The 24,141-nt window shown below is 39.7% G+C and overlaps 1 protein-coding gene across 2 annotated transcripts in view; it reads right to left on the bottom strand.

Moving 5' to 3' along the window:
• Nucleotides 1–24,141, bottom strand: part of CHRM3 (cholinergic receptor muscarinic 3) — a 307,699-nt gene that overhangs the window by 202,269 nt on the left and 81,289 nt on the right. Inside the window, exon 1 of one of the 2 annotated variants that reach the window (XM_019647551.1) lies at nucleotides 891–1,178. The exons of the other annotated variant lie outside the window; for it this stretch is intronic. The gene's annotated coding sequence lies outside the window, so the exon portion shown is untranslated. Of the gene's footprint in view, nucleotides 1–890; nucleotides 1,179–24,141 lie in introns of those variants that run through there. 2 annotated transcript variants of the gene reach the window in all.

The following is a 24,141-nucleotide window of genomic DNA, read 5'->3' as shown; positions in this document are numbered from 1 at the left end:
GAAGAAAGGACAAAAAGGGGCCGGCCAAGTGGCTCAGTTGGTTAAGAGCTCGCTCAAGAGTGCGAGCTCTGAGTAACAGGGTTGCCAGTTTGATTCCCAACCCGAGCTGAGTTGCCGCTGAGCTGCCAAGAGGTGGCAGGATGGCTCAGCTAAAAAACAAAACAAAAACAAAACAATAACAACAACAAAAAAAGCAAAACAAAACAAAGGACAAAAATCATTAATTGCCAGTGGCTTTGTGAACATGATATGAACAATATAATCTAAGAAAATAGGGCCAGGTTTTCAGGTTTAGCAGACCATATTCTCATGTTCTATACACTGTGGGCCACCGTCACTGAACAGTATGACCCACTATCTGCACCTTGAACATATGATGTCTGCAATCTTCTCCCCAGAACCATAATCCCACACATATGGCACAGGTTGCACATCTTCACCCTGCCCTTCAAAACTTAATGCTCTCCCAGGTCTCCTGCATATGCATTTTAGTGCCCAGTTTCTAGTTCAGTGTTTAAAAATCCTGGTGATCCTGGAGTCGGGACAAAGCTTTCAGAAGCAATCAACTGCTCATAGGTGCCAAACACACACACACACACACACACACACACACACACACAATGTCCTTTTATTTATGGAAATACACACAGCTCTATCCTGCACATCACAAATGCCAGCCCTTTCCCACAGGCGGCAGGAAGGATGTGGTTTGAAGGACACGGTCGCTTCCTCTGAATGTCCACTTGTTCTTCAAAGACCTCTTGTTTCTCCACTGAATTGCCGCACTAAAACTTAAATTTAAGATACACAACTGGGCCATGCCTGACATCCACTGTTATCTCACTAAAAACGTCACTAAAGTAGATCATGCAATGCTGTTTCCTCCTTACCTTCAACGGGCACATGCTGAAGGTGAGTTCAGACTCAAAAGGCATTCTGTGAGCTGGTGACCCAATAATTCCTTATGCATACATGTCAGCTGCAATAGCACAGCATTCAAATCGCCCGATGAAACGGTCAGAATCACTCGGTGGCTTGATGAAATCGGATCACTTTGAGTCTAATCCAGGGATAAATACACAGAAAGCCCCAAGCAGTGGAAACTGCAAACATTGTAGAACTGTCCCTGAAACTGGAATACTGGCAGGTCCGTCACTGCCAGGAAAACAAATATTTGCTGAAATATAGGGCTTTATCTTAGTTTCACCAGAACACAGAGGAGGGCTAAATAATCACAAACTACGATTTAAAGTGGAGAACTGTAACAAGCAGTGCAAGGGACTAATTCCAGAACTGCAAACAACGAGGAACTCAGAACAAGCCATGCCCTAACCCAGATTGCTAATCCCGCAGGCCTGCATTCCTGGAGCGCACCCACTGCATCACCTCACTCCGGAAACGCTTAGGCTCCAGCTAATCCACAGCCCTGCACCCTTGTTATTTTCTCCATTATTCTTTTCCCCAGTGTGTTTATCTACAGATGAGCTCTCTTTGGGAGCCTAGTACCTTGCACCTACCTCCCTGGAGCCCCAGCTCACCCAGTATTTCTCAACTCCTAAGAAACATGTACATTTTTCATCTCTGCAGAGTAAGTCTTTTGTGATTTAAACTTACTTTAGAAAAAGATGTACTGTTACTTGCCTATTGCCTAATATATACAGTCAGGGCTCCTTGACGACCCCCTGCAGAGCTCTTAGTGCAGGGGAATCTGTTCTTTGATTAAATCGCTTTGGCAACAGGGAAGGTAAATTGTTAGTAGCGGTTACTTAGATTTACCTAAAGTTGACTCTTGTATTTTCTCCAACCACTTTGCCTTTTTTCTAATCACTGTCACTATGAGATAAATGAAGTTCCTTAGAACTATTGAAGCAGGCATCAAGAGAAGGAAAAAAAATGGAAGTTTGGTTAAACGATTTTATTGTCAACAGCAAGCAATAAATACCACCTTTGAGAAAATGTAGATAATTCCCCTACCAGGTGGAAAATTATTCCCACACCAGGATATTAAATAAGCACCTACATTTCCTTCCCCCATGTAGAAACAAATAGCTCTTGACTCAAACGTCTGTGCCCTAGTCCTTCAGAAATACCCGTTTGGCTCTAGGGTGCCAGTAACATTTCACCGTGTGTCATGTTTCAAGCTGAGAGGTTTGTATAGCTCTTGTGTAAACCGGTCTCAAGACACATTCCGAGCTGAATTTATTTCAAATTCCAAACTGAGTTTATTCCATTCCACTCACTTAAAATTCCAATTGTGATTGGAAAATACACACTTCATTTACCTTCTGTGCAGTGTTCAATGAACTGTTTATCATGCTTCACCCTGTGAGCTGAATTTCAATCCTGAGCGGGTCTGTGTATCCATTGATTAAAGCTTTGCTATTATTTGAAAGGGACATTATAACACACACTGTCACCTTTCTTGGCATTTTTTTTTTGATACTGTAACATGAGAATTCTGGCAAAATAATTTGCTGGATGCCACTCTTTCCCCTCTACCTGTACCATTTACTTGTCACAACACAAAATCATGCTTCAAATGAAGTAGAAATACATATGTAGAAAAATGAACTTCCTTATCCTGTTGTGTCCGTCACGCTATATAGTCTGCCATGGCTTAATGAGATCGCTTGATTAAATGGAGTTAAACACAGATTGCTACTGTTTAGCAAGAACAGGACGTCATTTCAGGACTTGGCCTCCAGGAATGTCAATTTCAGAGGCGGAAGGATACAACTCAAGTAAGGTAACTGGGTCTTTGTTCAGTGTAGGTGAATTTCCTGGACAATGTTTAAGCCAGAGATGACAAGTAGCATAAAAGAATAAACCATATCTCGAGAAAGCAAATGATATAAACACACCAATCCCAAAGTTTGGTCACACAAGGACCTCACCACATAGGTCACTGCTCAGATCTGAGGAGCTCTAACTCCAATCCCTAACTAACTGATAATAATCAACAACCACAATGAGTGGCTATTTACTAAGATAACGGTAAATATGTGTGCACGCCCCTTTTTAAATTCTGTATCAGAATTTTCCTATGGTGATGGAATTGCCTGTTTAAAAAAAAATCCGTTTCTTCCAAAGAACTAGTTCCAAAGAACTCTCTTTTGTGATACTGAAATGTCCAGCAAGGCTTTGGTATTCAAAAGGATCTGTTCCATGCTTTCCTGGTGTCAGAATGACAAAGTCAACACAACTCTGCATTCAAGGCCAGGGTCTACATCCTCAGCAAGCATACAGTCCCAGCACAGGGCTAAGCCTTAGTCAGGGTCCCAGTCATTGGCAGATGAGAACGGAACTAAAAAGTGCTTTCTGAGAACCTCACACTTCACCTCAGATCTTACACTTGAACTTCCTCTTTTTTGGGAGATGCACTCATGGCAGCTTTTTTTCATGCAAAACAATCAAGGTGATTAAGGGCACCTATGCCTTTCTGGAACTGAGGACATTTCAACTATTGTTCCTTAAAGTTTCATCCCATAACTATCTTCTGGAACATATACTCTTCAAATATGTTTGTGTGGATGGTTAAAGGCAAAGAAAACTAACAGACCTAAACCAAGCCAAACACACAAACCAACCAAAACCCTTTTGTGCATTCTCATGGTTTGAGAAATCTGCCTTCCCCCAATTTCCACCTTAACTGTATCTGAGCTCTTCCCTGCATCAATTAATGTTTTATAAAGGCTCTTCATTGAAAAAACAAAACAAAACAAACTCTGTGATATCAGCACTCACTGGCTAGTTTTCTTCATTATCACCTTAAAAAGAATTGCTTCTTCACTACCTTGTAAAGCACGCTCTTTTTCAGGCTCACACTATTTAACTATACCCTGTTTCTCCCCACAAACAGCTGCAATCCCAGTGAACCCCCACAGCTAACAAAGACTTGGGCACATGTTAAAATCTTAATACCTAATCCAACATCCTGGGTGACTTCAATGTCCTTTTGAATGACCCTCCAACATCCTGCCTTACTCACTGTCCTGACTGTCACCTCCACTCTGCTTCTGCCAGTCACATTCCCAGCCACCCAAAATTCCATTACCTCTGTGATCCTTCACTCTGTGCCATTCTCCAACCAGCACCCTCCATCTTTTCAGCTCTCTCAGCTTTATATTTCCACTATATCTGTTTCACAGCCTCACTGAGACTTTGAATCTCTTAAAAGCAAGCTCCTTTTGGCTCTATTTCTTCTTCTTCATCCTAGACATCATAGTCTATCACTTCAAACATTCGCTAGTTAATCCCTACTGCTCCCCTGAATTCTTGCCATCCCTCTACGTTCTCCTGCAAAATTTCAACCCAAGAACAATGCAGTCATTTTATTTCTGTGCTGCTGTCTCATCTCCTAAGTTCTGGAAAAAGTCATGTGACTCTGCAGAATGGTGCTGGTTACAAAGCCCTGGTCTTCAACATCACTCGAACCTCTGCACTGTTTAATTATTCTTCCACATCTCCTCCTGCAAACTTTGTTCCTTCCAATCCAGTATTATATACCAACCACCTCTTCCTCATTCTCAGAAAAGAGCAACTCTATTAACCAATGTTACCCCAATAAATTTAATTAAAAAAAATAGCCCAAGAAGAGAGAACTCATTTAACTTCCTCTCCTCCCTATGAATTTAATTTCAACCCAATTTGTTGCCTCCCAACTCACTGGAAGAGATTTCTTTTTTCTTTGGCCAACACTCATCTTTCCACCTTTATTCTTCTTTTTTTTTATTTTTATTAAAAAAAAATTTTTTTATTGGGGTATTGGGGAGATGGGAACAGTGCTGGGGAATTGGGGGAAGGGGAACAGACAAGTTGCTGTCATTTTGTTCTTCAGTCTAGTTGTGGAGGACGTTGCTTCACTGGCCCAAGTTGGCACCATCATTGCGCTCTTCCTGGGCGAGGCAGGCCATTCGCCGGCTTCTGGACGGCTGCTCACTGCGGCTGCTGGCCGCTCATGCTGGCTGCTGGCTACACACGGTAGCCCGTGGCAACCCACTGCCACAGGGGCTGCAGCCTACGCCGTAGCTGGTGACTCATGGCAGCTCAGCTCCAGGTCGAGCTGTTGTTCAGCATCTTAGCTGTGGAGGGCAGTGTCACTGGCCCACATATGTGGGATCCGAACCGGGGCCCTCTGGCGTCCCAAGCCAGTTCTTAACCATCGCGCCACTCGGCCGGCCCTTTCCACCTTTATTCTTAATTTTACCCTCCTCCTGTTTATCTGTTCTATTAGTATTTCATTTTCATACAAACCTGCAGGCTTTCCCATCCCACTGGCTTCTTCTGTGCAGTGGTGCACAGAGGCTGGTGGCTGATTATAGATATTTATTCTTATATCTGCATTCCTTAACATCACACCGATAACCTGATTTCAGCCATTGTGGGAGTATCTACACCATGACAATGGGCCAAGGCTACAAATCAAAGCTTTTGCTTTCCACCCTGGAAAGCTGGTTTATTAGGGCACCAATGCACATAAGCCTGTTCAAGACAAAACAAACAAAAACACTGACAGAACTCCTTCAATCTAGCCTCTCTCCTCTTCTAGTTATATTTCCCTTTCTCTTTCCTTTTATGTTCTAACTACGTAAAAATGTCGTGTGTCCTCACTCAATCATTCACTCCTAACCAATCTAAATATGCCTTCAGTTCTTACCAGTTCTTCATTGATGTTGATATTTTCAAGCTAACCAGTTACCTCCTACTTGATAAATCTAATGACTATTTTCCAGTTTTTGCTGCCTTAACCTTGTTATGTGATACTATTGGCCACCCCTTCCCATAATTCTCTCCTGCTTTGGCATCTAGGATATGGCCAATTCCTGAATTTCCCCTTACCTCTCTGGCCATTTTTACTCAGGGTCCTTTTCAGGGATCATTAATTTGCTCGCTTTCAACAAGTCCTTCTCCAGTGTTCTTTCCTCAGCCTCTCCCTCATTTAATACCTTACTCATGTGAGTCTTACTCGATAGTCAGTGGCTTTAACTATTGGCAAAATCCTGATGATTCACAACATCATGTCTCTCCCACATCTCTTTCACACGGTGCATTTACCATTGTACAATTGTCTATTTAGATGATCCAAGATAGCAGGCACCTGAAACCCAAAACTTGCCAAATTTACCTATCAAATTTCTACCTCAACCTACCACTCTGTGACAGGCACTGGACAAAGTGCTCTGCGACAACATCTCATCTGATCCGCACAACAATTGGTCTAGCGCAGGGGTTGGCAAACTGCGGCTCGCGAGCCACATGCTGCGCTTTGGGTACGTTCTGTCTCAAAAGTTTGCCGACCCCTGGAAGAGCCAATCCTGTCCCTCACACCAACTTAAAAATTATTCAGGAGCCATAAATATATTTTTACATAATCACCATTAGGTGAATAATATCCTTTAACAATTTTATAAGTGAAACTATGATAGTTTTATTTTCATTTTCAATTTTACTTCAGAGCCTGCGGCTCGCGAGCTGCAGTTTGCTGACCCCTGGCGGCTCTTCCGACTCAAAAGTTTGCCGACCCCTGGAGTGGGTATTATCCTCCTCACTTTAAAGATGATGTAATTGTCATTTAGAGAAATTAAGTGATTTTTCTCAGGTCACATCGCTCATATATAGTAAACCAAGTCTGGAGACTATATTTGTTGTCTCCAAAGCTTTATTCATAATTACGATTCACTGCTTTCATTGAGCCTTAATGGTTTTGATTTTTACCATCTGTTTGCCACCACTGTCTTTGCCTTGGTTTAAGGCCTCACTTTCTCTTGTTAGAATTATCATAAAAGTTTCTCATCTCCACACACACAGTCTTGTCTCTCTCTAATCCATCTTCCACATTGTAGTCAAACAAAATTTACCAAATGTGCTCGAGACATACACAACTCCAAGGCTGAGTTACAGGAGTCTGAATATCACAGAATGTTCTGATATTGTGTTTTCATCTCATTGACCTATGGAGGTCATAAGACAAGATGATCTTTTGCTGAGAGGTCAGATTTTCCGGAAAAAAGAGTCATTTACATAGTCAATTATGGGAAGGAGACAATCCTGAGAAAGAAAATGAAGGCTGAGAATTTATAATAGGGGAAGAAAGAAATGGTTTTCTTGCAGAATTTTGGATGATAGGGCCTCAACTTCAACAAGCAGTTACATATGTGAAATCATTCCCATTGGGAGTATAAGTTGGCTCTTGCAAACCGGTAGCATTTTCTAGTTAAGAGGGGATATACCTTGCTACAGACCCCATGAGATGAATCTGGGTTTGTGAGTTCCAAAAGTAGCTAATTCTGAGTAGTTTCAAGTTACTTTCTGTGTTATAGATTTCTTCTATTTTCCCTGAACTTCAGTATGGTCTTCTAAATTAAAAAAAAAAAAAGTCAGTTATCTTCCTGGGAATAAAGAAAAGGGTCTTGGCCAACTCTTGGGGACAGCAAGCCATGCACTACAGCAGAATGAACACAAGGCTGTTTCCGACAGACAGCCAAGATGGAAGATGAAGATGAGCCAAGATGCATTTGGGATCCATGAAATTGCCCAGGCTGGAAACCAGAAGTCACCCTTGGTCCCTTCCTCACTTTCACTCTCCCATATCTGATCGGTAACATCACCATCACCTACAGGTTTTCCTTCCTGAATATCAAACCAGCATCCATCTATCCTCTTGCAGTCTGTCCTTCATCCACAGCCAGGACTACCTTGAAAGCTTCTGATCTTGTCACCTTGCCCACTCTGGTTGCCTTGCCTCTCAGTCTACTCTTCACAACTGAGCTGAGCTGATATAACACGTTCCAAGCACCATCTAATCACAGACCCCGGGTGTATGACACTTCAGTTTCTGCTGCCCCTCTTGTGATCCTGTCACAGCTCATTTCCCATGAGGCTTTCTCTGTCTGCTGTGCTGTGTTGGTGCAGATTCTGGCCTTTGTGTATCCTCTCAGTCTGGAGCCCAAGCTCTTCCCACCAGCTATCCAGGCACAGCTCTCTTCCGCCTTCACTCTTTCCTCCTCACCCAGGTCACTTTGCCGTACCTTCCTGATCTTCACTCAATGAGAGTTTCCACAAAGAACTTTCCCTGAACACTCCTGACCAGCTCAAAGCCCCCTATTGTCAGCTCTCAGAGCACCCTCCACCTCCACCTTTCTTTTGAAGCATTATCAGAGGTGGAGCTTCTGTGATTTATACTTATGTGATTACTGATCTCTGTTTCTCTCTTTAGACAGTGACCTTCATGAAGGGAGGCGACACGCTTGCTCACAGCTGCACACCCAGCAGTTCATGTCAGGCTGGCTTGTGCTCGTCATGTGAATAGTTACTGAGTGAACGAACGCAGATCTTGGGAAGTTTCAGAAGTTCCTCAGGTGGAGAACTGGTAGAACACTAGATATCCTGCAGGCAAGGAGAAAGCACTTCTAAGAAAGAAGTTAAGACCTTGACAGAGACATCATCTGATTTTCTAAGTACTTCTGGTGTGGCACAGACAGGTGAGTTTATTATTTATATCATTATATCTAATGATAGAAGAGAAATCTGTTGTCCTACCAGTATGGACAGTCTAAAGAGCAAGATTTAAAGTCACACAGCGACATGCATTTCACGTTTATGCTCAGCTTCTTCTCCACACGGAACACAACAGAACATCGTTCTTTATGCTGAAATAGGGCAACCACATGATTTATCATGCAAATGGGGGCATGTTTGCCCGTTAAAGGAGGTGATAATAATAATTATGCCAGGACAACACAGGGACACAGTGGGGGTCCTGGAACACTGGGACAGGTGGTCACCCTAGCTTTAGCCGACATAGAAGAAATAGGGAAATGCAAAATTCTCTGTCCATGGGAGCTGTGACCAGAGTCACAGGATGACCAAATCTATTGGAGAAGAAAGCTTCTTAAAATGTGGTGCTGGTGTTTGGACAAACTGTGGAATAAGGGATGTATCTTTAATAACGCATTGTGGATAATGTAATTGCATTAATCATGCCATATTTTTATCTGGACCTTGTTTGTTTATTATTTTATTTGATCCCCACAGAAAACCCAATCTGTTACCCAGGAAGCATGTACTGAGCCCTGGACCTGCACAGTTGCAGATGTGAAGGAAGCACAAGGTACAGACCATTCCTGAAGCATCTACGGTTTTAGTTATATACGGGAGGTAGTGTTGCCATAATTACAGATGAAGAAACTGAAACCCAGGCCTCAGGAATGGCTTGGTTAGAGTTATGCTGATGATCAGTTCCAGAGCTGGAACTGTAATTCAGATCTTTGACTTTCAGTTGAGTTCATTCTGCTAAGCTGCCTCCCAAAACAGAGAGGGCACCCTTAAATGTATGTTATGGTCTCGCCTGCTGCCACGCAGAAATGCCCATGAAGAACATTTACACAGTCTCTGGAGGAGCAGACTGTGCCAGGCTCAGCGGGCAGTGCTGTGCTGCCTGTGTGGGCTTCCTTTTTAGGCGCTGGCCCGGTGACAGGACTTAAAGGAACTTTAGAACGCCAAACACATCTCTGGTTGGCTCGTCATTGTATCATACCTACGCTTAAGTCCTTAATAAATTGAAGGGCCAAGAGTATGTCCTTTTACTTTATGGTCAAATTCCAATTCAGGGGAGTAATGGAACAGTCCAGACATGGTCATTCTACTCTCAGGGATAACAGGCCATCTCTAGCCCACGAAATGGGGTTATTCATCCATGATGGAATATTTTACCCTGTCATTAACAGATGAATTCTGAATTATTGATGCTACTAGTTCTTTTTCAGTCTTTAAAAACAGATTTGTCACTGTTCTCAGAATTTTAAGGAAAATTATGTTTTAAGTTGCAATGAGGGTGTTAACAGCAAGGTGTCGTCATGCTTATATTCTTCTACATGCTGGCAAGAGTAGCTTATTAAAATGCTGAGTATTTTCAATAGTTAACCCCCCTCCCCCAGGTACAAAGATCTCTGGGTTTTCATTTTAATTGATTCAAATTACAGAGTTCTATTAGTACGAGGTCTTGTCGATAAAGGTGAATTTTTACTTTTTTCAGGTTTTTAAAATAATGTATTTCACTTATTATACAGAAATATTTCCTCAGTAAGAGATGACTTTCAGACAATCTTTTATTTTCCTCTCTTCTTATCTGAGGAGAAGTCTATAAAGGACACAAGGAAAATTAAAATAGCTCACAAATCAATTAAGTAATTCAAATCACATCCAAGGATTACTAAAATAGAAAACGTCTAATGTTACCTGAAATTAATCAGGGGCCCAGTTAATGGAGGCTGTATGAGTCAACAAAAGTACTTTTTAAAATATCTACAAAAATCTGGATCCTAGGCTCATGGCAAAGATGGATAAGATGTCACTGAGATAAAAGAAATCACTCCCTCTTTGGATCGTCTGGGAGTTTCTCCTTAAGGAAGAGCTTTCTTTGTTGGGAACGTCACTGAACAAGCTTGCTAGGGGCAAAAACTGAGATAATGAGCGCCTTGGCCTGCGGGGAGCTGCCATGAGTGAGTTCTTGGGGGGATCTGGCTGTAGCTTTAAAAGGGGGATGAGAGATGAAGAGCGACAAAGGGAAAGTAGCAGGTCAGCATTTGTTGTGTTTCTGATGTTCTCCTCAAAAACCCCTCAAACCTTTGATAAGTCATGAACTAAGCTCCTCAAATTCTGGAGAAAGTCAATATTTTTCTGGAAAATTGGGAAGGGGCTGAGTGGTGGGTCTGGGTGAGAGAGTATGAAGAAGAGACATTGAGTGAAGACACCAGAGACTGAAGAGAAATAAACTCTTGAGGAATTTCCAGGACTTGTCGGGAGAACTGGGCTCTAATTGGATGCACCATTGGATAGGGGTGAATAAAGCTTAACAAATCTCAGAGGAGCAGAAAAATTCCAACTTGTCATCGAGGTTGCAGACACAATCCATGCAGGGCCCCAAGGTCTCCTTGTGTGCAGAGGGAGAGACAGACAGACAAGCAATGAAGTCAATGTAAACAGTCTCCCCTGTGCCACCATGGCTGCATCCTCAAGATGCCATGTGACCCGAAGAAGGGCTCACTTATCCTACACTGGGGCTCAGGCAGGTGTCACAGGGGTGGTGGCATTTTCGGTGGGTTTTGCAGGCTGAGCATGAGTGGTCAAACGATTTTGAGAACTCAGGATAGCAACCTTTCAATTTCCTAAAAGGAAGCCGAACAAAACTGGAAAAGAAGAGGCTGTGCTTTCCTCGCAGAGCGTATAGCATGAGTGAAGTGGCCAGGAACACACACAGGCTGTCTGGGGAGCCAGAAACGGGGCTGGCTACATGAAGGACTGATTTCTCAAGAACGATACCCACAGAAGATCTGTCTCCATAGTTTTAACAACCTTAATCATTTACAATGCTACACCATTTCTCAGACTGTTGTGATGTGTTTTCTTCCATTATCTCTACCAACTCATGGGAAATTACTAAGTCGATGAAATGTCTGTCCAACTTAGAAATTAGCAATGATTGATCTTCAAGGATACGAATATAGTTATACACAGGTGATATACAGATAGAGATAAATAGAAAGACTGTTTGTCTTTCAGTCTTTACTTGGGCTTTTAAATTGTTCAATTCACAATGGTTTGTTCCTGGGGTCCCATGACAAGTTTAGCGATATTAACCAGCCTTCAAGGTCCATGTTGGCATAAATAAATTGGCATTATAAGCATCATAATTCGTTCCTTTCTTACCTGGCCAGGGCACAGAAGGACTGCAGAATTTATTTTAGTAGCATCTTAGAATACCATGACATTTCATGCCAAATGCCAGTTGATATAATTTTAATTTATACAATGTGAATATTGTTTCGATTTACAATATTTATTTTTTAAATACTTAGGCTTTAAACATAAAACAAAACAGGGTAGCTTTGCTATCAATTACTTGCCAGTAATGAAGAATTTAGATATACCATTGGTTATCCCTTTAAACTTATTTGGCATTTAATTTCTTAACTAGAACTTCACAACAAATAAAACATTGCATCATAGATTACAGAACCCTTAAAACATTATTTCCAAGAGCAGCCAATAACAGGTTAAATAGATCTGTAAAACCCCTCTCAGAAGCTCCATATCTATAAGGACTTCATTCATTCATTCATTCATTCATTCATTCATTCATTCATTCTTTCTTTCTTTCATTCATTCTTCATTATTTCAGCCAATACAGAGTCCCTACCACACAGCCAGGACTGTTCTTACTTGGGACACAGGGATAAAATAGACAGCCATTGATTAAAAGGAATATTTTCCTAGTGGGGAACACAAAATTGCAACAAAATTAATAAGGTAACATTAGCTGCATTACTGAAAAAATAAAGCTGGGTATGTGGGTAAAAAGAGCAACTGTTAGGACTATGATCATTTTAGGTGACATGGTAAAAGCCGCCTGAAGATGGAGACATTTGGGCAGACACTGCCACCAGGGCACTAAGCAAAAGCTTCAAGACTGTGGGAAGGAGAGAGTGAAAGCCTGGGGCGGGACAGCCTCACAAGCTCAAGGAGCCGAAAGGTCAGTGTACTAGGTCTGAGTGCTAAAACCTTTGATGAATATTTAATTTAGTTTCAGGACAATGGAAACCAAGAGGGAGCATTTTATTTTTAAAGATATGCAAATAACTTGGCAGGACTAAAAAAGTATGTTTTGGGTAAACTTTTTCTTTTAAGATAATTTCTTTTTTGTCAACATGGACCTTGAAGGCTGGCTAATGTTGAACTTGTCATGGGACCCCAGGATCAAACCATCGTGAGTGAAACTATTTAACTTCAAGTGTACTTTATCTGTCGTGCCCAGAAACCAATTCTGTACCCAAAGTGGAGGAAAAGCTTGGAGGCTCGTGAAAGTTCCTTCAGTAATTAACCAGTTAGCCCTTTTGCCTCTGAGGAATTGCTATTTTCTTAAGTTACCTTGCATATTTCATAAAAGGAATTCAAATATATATCTTCTTCTCTTATAAACGCTCATTTCCAGGAAGTATGCAAAGCCCCCTCTGCCTGTTTTTGCTAAGTAATACCTATTTGCGTATCTTAATTTCTCTGAAAATTGATTCATGGAATGTTTAATGCTTACACTGCAGGGTTTTTTTTCCCCTCCTCAAAATCCACACACATTCAAAGTAACTCTGCCAAGACATCTATATAATTTGAAATATTTCCTATCTTGGTTCTGAGAAGTAGAAATCTTAATAATCCAACCTCAGGAGCTGTATTCCAAGGGAACACATATAAGATGAATTCTTAGCTATAGAAGAGAGAACTCATGATAGCTATCATTTTGAAATTATTAAAACATTGAGTATTATAAATGCCCAATAAATGGAGAAATATTTAATTAGAAAGTTATTAATTAGAAAGACTATTTTCTAAAATATTATATATCTAATAATATAACTATGAATCTAATGAAGCAATGTAAAAGTTCACATTATGATGGGAAATATTTACTTAAGGTTTGCAAAATATGATATAAATAAACTCCAGTGCATACCTTGACTATATATAGGAAAAAGGATAAAAATGTTCATAGCTGAGTGCAATCATGAGTATTTTTTCCTATTTTCTACAAAGCTGTGTAGTGCTGTATTATGCGCATTGGTTCTTTGTTGTTTTCTGGTTATTTTATTGATCCATAAAATAAGGTGTTATTCCATAGACTTGAACACCCTGCCGGCCCTATCGCCCCCATGTTCCGGAATTACCACATTCAGATACCACCTTAGTTCACCTTCAAGGAGATGAGCATTTCATTTAAGGAAATATTCCAGAGTGTTTATTTACCAAGTTAAAGACAGATGGAAGGAAATAGCTAAAATGGTATACATAAAGGCATTTAATGCCTACAACTGTATAAAAGATTGCTTCAAGGCCAAGGCTACCCAATGCTTTTCTAATACGAAGTTACCCTAAGGAATGTTTGTTTTCAAACTATACTTAAGTTTAGATCCAGGGTCAGGGATAAAGTAGAATAAGTGAAGGTATTTAATTATTTTCTTTTTCTACATTCTGAACAGAATAATTGCTGGCAAACTCTGTTGCCCAGAAAATGTCTACTGGAATTACTGAGAACAAAGCCATATTAAAGCTATGAAGAAAGGAGGATATTTTATTTACGTCCTATTTCAAAACTAATGCTTTCGTGCTATTACATGTCTTTGTAGGTCTAATATTATACATCTGCTTCAAAAGTTTAAACTCATTTCTTAAGTTTTCTTCCAACAAACACTAGCCTATTCATTTGAAAATGTAGATTTTGGTTACTTCCTACACAGGTATCTCATTATTCAGAACATCTAAGGTTTGCAGAAGTAAACAAGCTGCAGGAAACTTTAGAGGTACGACTGTTCCCAGTTTTGCTAAGAATCATCAATCCCACCACAGCCATGGGATTTTCCATCAAGAGAGTCAGATTTAGTGTTTTTATTATCCAGCTAATTTCTTTTCAGCTTATGAATAAGATAGCAAGTCAATCTGTGCCTAGGCACACATTTAAATCTAAGGGGAGAAATCTCTGGGATCCTTTCGGTTATGAAAATTAGAATTCATAATAATGAAAGAGCTAATTAACACTTATTGTGTTCTTTATACAGCTTGTTTCATCTAATCCTTCAAATATGACATATTCATCCCCACCTTACATAACACATTAACCGAAGTTTGTAAGATTAGCTCAGTTGCCCCCAGCCACCCAGAACACAACTTGTGGCGCTCACGTGCAAGGCTCATGCCAGGCCCCGAACTCTGCTCATTCCAGTACTGTCCATGCCTTCACTTTTTACACAGAGGCTGAAAAACATCATTTTGTTTTTCACATTTTTCTGGAAATTTCTTATCAAAAGAAATCAAGTTTTGGCAGGTGCCCCTTGAGCATTTCCCTACAGCAGGCATGGATACATGGGTATAAGCTTGTGCATACCTACGTGTGTGCACACGTGATTAGTGTGCACATGTGTGTGTAACTCTACATGGCCGTGTGTGCACATGTGGTAGGTGTAAGCCTGTGCATGCCTGGGTGTGTGCACACACATGGTGGGGAGATGTGTGTGGCAGAGAGGGAGTAATGTTAACATTTCTTTCTAGGTGTTAAGTCTCAGGAAGTTGATGGAAATCTGTCCAAATTCTGCTTCATGGTGAGGGCATTCAAGCCCTTCAACACCCCAAGGAGACAGCCAATCCAAGGCAGGGATGGCACCCAATGAGAGGGTCAGTCCTGAGTGACGTGGGTGGGGAAACGGTCTGCACACTGGGTCCTGGAATGTTCTATCATGTTCAGGTCTCTCCATGTCTCAGAAGCTGAATGAAGGTATTTTTTTCCTTCGATCTCCTAATAAATCAACCAAACTCTTCATCTCAGACTTCCAATTTGTCTGCTGCCTCCCACATCATTTACCTCTACCAGTTATCTCACAAATTAGCACCCTAATTGTGTATAAAAGCTTATTTAGTAGCCCAAGTTAATCTAATCACCTTGTGCAATTGGCCATAGAGCTCCGCTGCCAAGAATAAATGTCTGCATTCCTTATTTTGAACATCAAGGCCACTTTATATATATAGTGGATCTCTTTTCCAGCCGAATTGTTATTTTCTTTTCTTTACATAGTTATGGGTTGATTTGTGTCCTGCCCAGTGGCATGTTGAAGTCCTAACCTCAAGGATCTCAGAATGAGACCTTATTTGGAGATAGGGTCTTCATAGTGGCAATCGAGCAAATATGGGGCAATTAAGGTTGGACCCCAATCCAGGATGTCTGGTGTCCTTACAAAGGGTAGAAATTTGGACACACAGACAGGGGAAATGCCATGTGAAGATGAAGGCAGAAAGTTGAGGGACACACCCACAAGTCAAGGAACCCAAAGATTATTGGGCAGCCACCAGCAGCCTGGAGAGAGGCAGGAAACAGGCTCCCCATTCCAGCTCTCAGAAGGAACCCACTCCACCAACACTCTGAGTTCAGACTTCTACACCCCAGAACTGTGAGACCATATATTTCTGTTGTTTTACGCCCTTCAGTCTGTGGGAAGACATACTTTGACCTGTACTCAAAAAGGGCTCTTTGTTTTTTCCAAGCCATGTTCCATACTTCTTCCTTTTCCAAATTTATTTGGGGTGACTTTTCTTTTCACATATGCCTACAGAATTTCTCATGATCATTCATGATTAGCACATAGGTGATTTCCATGTAAATTCTGCAAAATCCCTAGGTGGAATAATTTATTTCCTCTAAGTTCCTTCTAGCACTTTATTTGTGTCTTTATTATATATATTAATAAATTCTCCCTTAAATTGTTGCTACTTGTATACAAGCTATAGCTTATCTTCCTCTAATAAGTAAATCAAATCCTTTGGGGTGAGGGCCACCTCTGCCTATGCACAGAGAAAGTGCTTCATGTTTCTTTCATTCTTGAATTGCAGGAGAGGCCCAGCTACTTGGGGAAGAGGCTGTGGCAAACTGTGTTCCTGCTTCTGTGACAAGAAGCTAAAACACATTTAAGATTATTTATTCTCTTTTCAAGTTCTTTCAAATTATATCATCTTTTCTGAATTCAGTCTACCAAATTTTGCCTTTTTGTAATCAAAAATTCAAATAAAAATTCTGCCCAAAGATCTGTGACTGATTCATCAGTGAAGTGGTAGAAGGAACGCCACGTTCATTTACAGTTTCTATAGACAGCTCTTCATATCTGGCACCTGACGCGGACACACTCTGACATCATACATGCATTGGATTCGTACGTACAGCTATTTATGCTGTTCTCATGTGAATTACCTTCAAAGTTATTTGTTCAAAAATCATGCATTTCAAAACCTTCGCTGACATTTCTTCTTTAAAAAGAAATGCCCAGCTGAGATGTCAAATTTGATCCCTAAATAGCTTGTTCCTACATTAATTAATAAATAAACACATTCTGAATAGAAATGACTCAAACAGAAATTTTAAGTGGGTTTATCGACTAATTCTTACAAGATGACATTACCACTTGTTAAAGTGATACTGTATCTATCAATTAGTGTTATGATTTTCTTAAATCATTTCCAGCCTAAAGCTTTGAGGACGTTTGTATCAACACTGGATAGTTTGAATTTAATGCTTATTATGTTATCATCTTACAAAAGCAAGAAGACTTTGATTGCTTTAACTGGAATAAGAAGACATAAATTTTAGGGTTACAAAGAAAAAATGAAAGATTATGAGGTAACATTCATTAGGTAATTGCCTTTATGAATTTCTTGACTTGGACTGTAGTCATTTTTCACACTTCTACCCAAAACAATAAAAATAAAATCATATTAATAAATATTAATCTTTGAATGTTTTCCTTCACATGATACCCCCTAGGACTGACTGGCAGCAGTAGTGAAAGCTAAATCATCTAGTGGGCAGGACAGCTGTGTAAGAATATGTCATTTTCAATTTAGAAACTTTTCTGTCATCTAGGAACCAGAAGCTGAGGTAAACTTGCAAGAGAATCAAGCAGAAAAGTGTTTCCTAGGAGAGTAAAAACATAGCTCATCGATGTTGCTCTCTTTATATAACTTTGAGCCCAATGCCATGCATAATTTGGGGCCTAGCAATATATTTCTAGGGTGGTAATACAGCTTTGAATTACTTGCAACAATATGTGATATAGAGGATGGGATAACACTCAATCTGTGGACTTTTTGAAGCACTTTAAAATTTTATCAATTCACATATGATATCTATTGAAGACTCTAAGTATTGCTAAAATAAAAACACTGTAAATTAAGATAAACAAAGGAAGTTATCCATCTCATGCCACTTTCTTTGACTGGCAATCCAGGTCTTTATGGAAATTCGTAACTCAATGGGTTGAATTTAAGTCTTAAGATGTTATTATGTAGCCAATTAGGTGAATTTTATTTTTGCAAATGTCAGACACTAACTTGATATACAAGATAGGACATTTCTAAAAATGCTTAACATACTGCAGTTCTAATTTTGCATTCCTCTTATGAAACTAAAGTGGACAAAAAGAGCTGTGAGAGGAAAAAGATAATGCTTACTTTTCTGGATTTAAAGTGAATGCAATGTGTTATGACTAAATATCTGTGATAACGAGCTCAGAGTAGAGCCCGTTATTCAGCAAAGGGAAGGATTTGTGTACAGAGTTTTTAAAACTACAGTGCCGCCCTTTGAGCCAGAATTGAATTGGAGACAGCCATGCTTATAGGACAAGTGGGTGGCTCTTCAGAAATATTGTTAGAAGGGTTGGCTATAAATTAATTGCCCCCAAATATCATCCTCAGCCTGAAATTCCACAATCAGTGATGAATTAAGTACCACATTCCTTTAAAAGGTAAATATTTTGCTAGAATGATATCTAGCAAGCACCAACCATATGTTTAATGCTATTTCAGGAAAAGTAGTTTAGGCCAAAGCATGAAGGGACATGGTGCCTTGTCAAGGCACTTACCCTCCAGCCCAGAAGGAGGACACAACTGGAAACATTAAGGACATGATAGAATCATCATTCTCTAGACAATAAGAGTTGATTTAAGGTTGATGAGTGTCCACCCGAGTAAATAAATTACATATATCTAGTAAAGGGGATGAAATCTGGCCTTTAAAGAACAGATAAGATTTGGAGAGTCAATAAGGAGAATAAAGAAAATTCCAGGTGAAAGAAATAGCATACACAAGAAATGCAGTGAGAATGAACAAACCTATTTAGGGCCACAGGAGGCCAGGCTGCATAGGCCACTGGGAAGCATTGAACCCCATAGAGAAGAATCTGCATTTCTCACTGGAGTCTATTAAAAGACCCAGGAGCAGAACACACGTGATGAATGTGGTATTTTAGAAAAATGGCCAGGCAATGTTATGCAAGATGGATTAAAAGTCAGAGTAAAAGCCAGCTAGCCAAATTAGGTAATTACTGGTAAAACTCCAGGCCTGATTTGGTGAGAGATGGTTTTAATTCATGAGAATGCAGAGGAGAACCTGACAGTCCTTTTAAAGTCAGACCTTTTACACCTTGATGATAAGTCTTGGTGAAGGAGGAAAGACTCAAAGAAGACAAAGGGGCCTGTTGAACTGGGGGGAGCGGGCGCTCAGCAGAACCCTGCTTCTCGGCCCCTAATCCCCAGATTATCAGGACATGAAGGAGATAGAAAGCTTTCTACAGACACATTTCTGTGAATGAGCAACAGAACCAGGACACAAAATGTTCCCAAAGTTTTGCCTTGATGGACAGACTTTAGCAAAGGACGCTCTCCGTGGTAATAAGTACAAAGTCCTATCTATGCTTCGGTTCAAAAAACCAACGGCACAAGTAAAAGACAGCAGAGGAATGACTCAACAAGGATGTCAAACAGTGAAAAAATGTCTTAGGTACTTTAGTTATTACTAAGAAGACAAATGAAGAGTAAACAAAAGCCAAGTGTATAAATGGCTGATAAAAGTATTACATTGATTTTAACCCATTAGTAGGAACGTAATTAAAATAAGGGGCTGACAGCTCTCTTTTCTTCAAAGCTGCTCAGATTAGCCCTACATCATTGTGTTCAGTGGAGGGACCTGCCCTTAAGACAGGGGCCACAAACAGAAATGCTTCCAAAAGTTGGCAGGTGACTTAGATGAGTAATAAGTAGGAATGAGAAAATAGGAACATGGCAAACTAAAGAAGCAAAGCCCTTAGGTCTTTGTTTCCTCCCAAATACTCAAGGATCAAAACCTAGACTGCAGGCTATGGGTCTACGTATGACATCTGCTCTAACAGGAACACGCCACAAATGGAAAGCATTCTGAGGGTGACAGGACGCTAATGGGAATCCAAATCGTATCACACAGGGTCAGGGGTCAACTGATAAGATTCATCCAGGAGAGGGCTTATTTGAAAGCTCTTTACAAATTTCTGAAGGTTTGAAGTCAAAGTGAAATTACATTTGCTTCTCGTGGTCTCTCCAGAGGGTAGGGCCAGTATTCACGAGAAGAGGTTTCAGAGTTTCGGGCTTGCTATTTGGGGCAATTTTCCAACAGTCAGAGATGGCTATCAGGAAATTACACTGACTTGTGAGATACTGAGTTTCCTATCACTAAAGGTGCTCACATGGAGATTAAATGAACATTTTCTGAAGAGGCCACAGAGGGAATAATATATATTAGAGGGGATGTTGGGTTGATAGCCTCTAAGATCCTTTACAAATGTAAGATTCTAAATGATATATCATCAATGTCTCAAGTAGGAGAGAACGACAGAGAACACTGTGACCCTGACAGAAAGGCAACAAGTTGGTGAGAAAGGGCCCAACATCTGTTATCTAGTATTTCTTTCTTGAGGGTCAGTTTATCAGATATTGCTTTTCGTGAAAGGATAAATTAAAATCTGAAAACATAGGAATCCAGGGTTCTTCCTTCTGACACAGTAAAGGAAAAGACAGTCCTGCTGAATAGGAACAACACTGAGTAGAAACAGAGAAAGGCAAAGGGAAATAAACCTAAATTTCTTCCCTATTTTCCTACGGTGGGTTTCAAATATAGTTCTGATATTTTACTAATATTTAGAGATTTGGGTCATATATTTCTGTTCACTGCTCACAGGCTGAAGATATATTTTTCCCATTGGGCAGTGTAGTTGGTACAATCGATTTATAAACACCTAGCAATTGTTCTTATCTTTGATCAAATAATTCCACTGCTGAGAATCTGCACAAAGGAAGTAATGTCAAATATAAACACAATACTTTTGCACAAAGATGTACATCACAATGATACTGATTGCTAGGAATAATGAGAAGCAATCGAACAACATATGGCGCAGCCAATTATTTAGTCTGCTCAGACTGCTATAATAAAATACCAGACTGGATGGCTTAAACAACAGAAATCTACATCTCATGGTTCTGGAGGCTGGATGTCCAAGATCAAGGTGCCAGCCAGTTCAGCCTGGTGAAGGCTCTCCTCTCCTGGCCACCTTCTCACTGTGTCTTCACATGGCCTCCTCTTTGTGTTTGAAGGAGAGAGAACAAGCCCCTGGTATCTCTTCTCATAAGAACACTCATCTTTTCAGACAAGAGCTCCACCCTTTTGATTTCATGTAACCCTCACACCTCCCAGAGATCCATCTCCAAGCATCATCACACTGGGGGTTTGGGCTTCAACAAATGAATTTCGGGGGATGCAAACATTCAGTTCATAACACCACCCAACAATGAGTTTTACAAAACTGTAATAAAGTAGAACACACTTTTGATACATTAAATACAAAGAAGGATTCAGAGATTAACATGTAATATTATTAAAATCATGATGAGAAAATCTTAGGAAAAAAGTCTTCGAAGAAAAATTCCAATATGCTAGGTGTGGTTGTGTTATTGTGAGAAGACTATGAATGGTTTTAGGTTTGTTTTTTTTTCTCTATTTTTAAAGCATTTATTTTCCAGGTTTTAATAAATAAGTATATATGACTTTAAAACTGCTTAAAGAATTAAGGTTGTCAGAACACACGTGCTAATAAACTCACCAAGAACCGTTTCAGATTCTATCATCTGTGTTACACAAGAGGCTCTGAGGGGCAGGAGAGACACAGACAACCAGACCACCTAGAGATGTGGCCACACAACAGTCACAGCCTATGGGACACAAGGTCGACCCTCAGGAATTGTTTATTGCAAATGTTTCTGTGATGAGATAGCGGAACGGGGAAACCAGTATGGCTTCTCCTGAAGCAGGGGTATGTGTCCTAGTTAATTTGCCTTTTCCATTTAGAAGAATTAACTTTTGCCAAATATGTTTATACTTGACTTGAATCATGTTATATTTATTGTACTTTAAATTCTATGTACTGTTGAACAATTTAATAGCCTCATAACAATATGCATTTTATTTACAAAAAATAATGCAATTGATTCACGTCACTCTTCGTCAATGAACTATTGAGTAGAATTCCAGAACGTCAGGCATGTGAGGTAGGCATGATTCTGCCCTTTGAGGGTCCATGCCTGTCAATTAAATTACTTCAGCCTGTGAGGAATAAATCTGCTTTAAACTTTTAAGCTATTTTCATATATACTATTAAAGTACTGTAATATTTCATTTTAGATTAATGACTGAGGAATAATGACCTTTGAGAAGGAAATAGGAGAGTGCTTTCTCAAGATCTGAAATAATCTATTCTTAATTAGGTAGTAATGTCAAGTACAAACATCATCATAGCATTCATAGTACTTGTCACGGTACAGTTTTACATAGTAATAGTTGCCTCTTAATGCCTGTTTTTAGAAAATGAATTTGACACACTTGGTTTGCCATTTTTCCTTAGAGTCTTGTTTTATAATTGCTCCTGTGCACGAATAAGTCTCCAGCTCTGCCTTGCTTTCTTAGTTTTCTATGCTGCTAGTTCTCATTCACCATCTACCATGACAGTGGTTTTTGATGCCACCAGTACGAAGGCAATGATCTGGGGAATTTAATAATCTTTTCTTTTCCTATTTTATTTTTCATAGGGAAGGATTGGAAAGTAGTTTATATGTGCACAGCCTACCTCTCTCCCTCCATCTGTAAACCAATTTGGGAGATATCCTTGACTATAGAGCAGCTACATATGGGGGTGATGGGGAAATCAGGCAACTCCACCCTGCGCGATGGGTATGTTTTAGTTTTAGCCTTTGGAACACATTGGAATAATTCTCAGGCCTTATTTAAACTATCCTAGTTTCAAAAGTCTGTTGTTTCCTTCTCTTTCACATGTCCTGAACCCACCCCCTTTCCCTCCATGTTTTTTGTCTACAGGAATTGGTTTCTCTGCAACCCAAGTTGACCCTCCCCTCACATCATCCATTTACCACAGTTTGTCCTGAAATCATTTTTGCTCAAGTATGTTTCCTTCAGAAGCATGATCGTATTTAGATAGTTGGATTGCTGGTGGTTTTTGTTTGCCTCTTGATGCTTTTCTGTATATTGTGAGCTCTTACAGCAAATATGTATTATTTAACTACTAAAATATATCATAAAAACTAAAATAAAAGATCACTCTTTTCTTCTTAGCACACATACTACTCTGAGCACATATTACAAATCCCACATACAAAAAACTGCCAGTATGCTGTCAAATATTATGTGTATTTTAAAAGAAGATAATATTAATTATTATTTATTTTATACTCACTGCCAGACTCTTCTATGAGTGCTTTACATGTATTTTCTTGTTTAAACTTCATTTTGCCCTTAGAAGGGGAATGCTTTCATAATTCTCAATTTAAAGATGAATAAACTGAAACTCACGGGAGTAAAAGATCTTATCCTAAGTCACAAAGCTGATAAAAATAACAGGTGAGAGATAAACCATTGAAAGACGATGCCAGTTTTTATGCTTCAACCCAGATGCCTACACTGTCGTATAAATGAGAGCTTGCATTAAAAAAAAAAATTAAATGTACTTTATTTAACTCTATATACCCAAAATATTGTAATTTCAACATATAATTAAACAACATTATTAGATTATTTTACATTTTCTAATGTAAGTCTTCATAATATGGTTTATTTTAAACTTCCAGCACATTTCATGTGGCTAGTGGCTACCTTATTAGATATTACAGCTCTAGCCACAGATAATTTTCAACTTATAATTTTATATTACTTCTTACATCTCCTTTTTTTTTAATTTTCCATGCACATTTTATTAAGCTTATGTTTGAGCACAAGGTGGGCAGCACAAAGGAAAGAAATGTGCTCCGAACTGACTCCCAACATCTCCTTTTTGTGACTTATTCCTGTTTAGTTTAAAAATTGTCCAGCTTTATGAAGATATTATTGACATATCTGAAGGTTTATGGCATACAAAATGATGGCCTGATACACATATATATTGTGAAATGATTACCACAATAAGGTGAGTTAACACCTCCATCCCCACAATTACTTACTTTTTTGTGTGGTAATAACATTATAAGAACTACTCTCTTAATGACATTCAACTTCCACTTACAAGTGGAACATATTAGATCTTGCATTTTTATAGCACTTGACAGTTTACAAAAGATAGCGCATATATATAAATATTAAAGATTTGATTGAGGAATTGGGGGAGGGGAACAGCATTGGGGAATTGGGGAAGGGGAACAGACAAGTTGCTGTCCTTTTGTTCTTCAGTCTAGTTGTGGAGGACA

The sequence above is a fragment of the Hipposideros armiger genome, unplaced genomic scaffold (assembly GCF_001890085.2).
Source record: "Hipposideros armiger isolate ML-2016 unplaced genomic scaffold, ASM189008v1 scaffold_113, whole genome shotgun sequence".
Classification (NCBI taxonomy): Eukaryota; Metazoa; Chordata; class Mammalia; order Chiroptera; family Hipposideridae; genus Hipposideros; species Hipposideros armiger.
The sequence above is the reverse complement of the archived record's forward strand: the minus strand, read 5'-3'. Positions and strand labels throughout refer to the sequence as shown.